General features: G+C 42.2%; 1 protein-coding gene across 4 annotated transcripts in view; it reads left to right on the top strand.

The window, feature by feature from the left end:
• The window catches only part of Dync2h1 (dynein cytoplasmic 2 heavy chain 1), a 220,582-nt gene that overhangs the window by 169,075 nt on the left and 50,024 nt on the right, over positions 1 to 1,483 (top strand). The gene's annotated exons all lie outside the window — the stretch shown is intronic.

The raw sequence follows: 1,483 nt of genomic DNA, 5'->3' as shown, positions 1-1,483 counted from the left end.
CTTCCTTCCTTCCTTCCTTCCTTCCTTCCTTCCTTCCTTCCTTCCTTCCTTCCTTCTTTCTTCCATGTCACATTATGGCTCATTTTGCCTGCACTAAAGCCTTAGCATTGTGTATGTGTGCAGCTTCTTTCCTGGTCTCCCATGCTCCTGCCCCATTTGAGCATGCTCCATACTGTGAAGCCATCCATCTGGAAAGGTAAGACTTGGCTTCCTTCCTTAACCATGCAGCCACTTGGGCTTCCCATTTGAGACAGGTTTTCATGGGGTCTCTTCCCCGAAAGGCTTCTCTCTGCAATTACTAAGTCTCACTTCTGTCATTTGCATCTCAGCTTAGAAGTCTCTTCTCCATCAAAGCATTTTCTTGATAGTATGTTCAGAGGATCTTTTTGTTACCCTCCTTCTTGCTTTCTTGTTATAATAACTCAGAACTGCCTAATACTCATCTGCTTATTTGCACATTTGTGAGGGTGAAAACATGTTCAGACTGTGAAGTGAACAGAACACTGCCCGTTTGTGTGCTGCTTTGTTTCTGTCTACTGCACTCTAGTGTGTGATGCTGGCGGGGCGAGGGAATGTCTGTCCTTCATTTCTCACCTGCATGTCTGTCACAGGCATTAGACATAATTCTGTAGTCTGTTTTTAGCAAAGGGTTAAGGATGAATGCCTGGGTTGAGAAAACCACATGGAGCAGCTACCCTTTAGCACACTTACTGGGTTAAAATTGTTGGCTGTCTTTTCATGATTTAAGTTCTCTTAAGCAACGAATGTTTGGAGAGCATGTCTAAAAGGAAAACAAGATTTTTTTAAATATAAAATTTCCTCAATCTGTTTCATATGCTGGCATTTTTACTTTATAAACTTGTTTCTACATTCCTTGGTAAACTATTTAGCATTGCCTGCCATTATGACTGTGTCCGTTAGTGAATATGAAGGTTGGATGGGAAACTGGACCATAGTGAAGTTCCCTGCATTATAGTTGCTATTGATAGTAAGGTGTCAGCTGGAGACAATTTCTCATTCCTCTGCTAATTCTGCAGAATGCAACATAAATCACTTGTGTCTCGAGGCTTAGAGTAGCATTGCTTTTGTTCCTTTGCTTTGCCTGTCTCTGAATTTTATAGTGGTGAAATAGCAATAGTAAATAGGAAAATATAAGTATATTAAATAAGCAGCAGTAGCAGACCAGTAATGCCAGTGAAGCTAACTGGCTATCTGAATATAATGACATGTTTATTCTATTTACTGGATTGCATAAGTCTCTAATGCAGAACTCAGTACTGTTGTAGAAGGCAGCTTCCCCTTGTGTGTGTCTCTTGGTGCTGTAGGAATGGACACGATGCCTAAGGGCTCTGTCCTCATGGTGATTCAGCCTCCTAGATCTCAGCTGTCATTTTCTTTTTTTTTTATTGAGAAAAAAAAATTCCGCCTCCTCCCAGCCTCCCACTCCTCCCGCCCTCCCCCCTCTCCTCTCCCCCTCCCTCTC

This window comes from Microtus ochrogaster, chromosome 5 (assembly GCF_000317375.1).
Source record: "Microtus ochrogaster isolate Prairie Vole_2 chromosome 5, MicOch1.0, whole genome shotgun sequence".
Taxonomy (NCBI): Eukaryota; Metazoa; Chordata; class Mammalia; order Rodentia; family Cricetidae; genus Microtus; species Microtus ochrogaster.
Note: the sequence above shows the minus strand (reverse complement) of the source record. Positions and strands in the feature narration are given on the sequence as shown.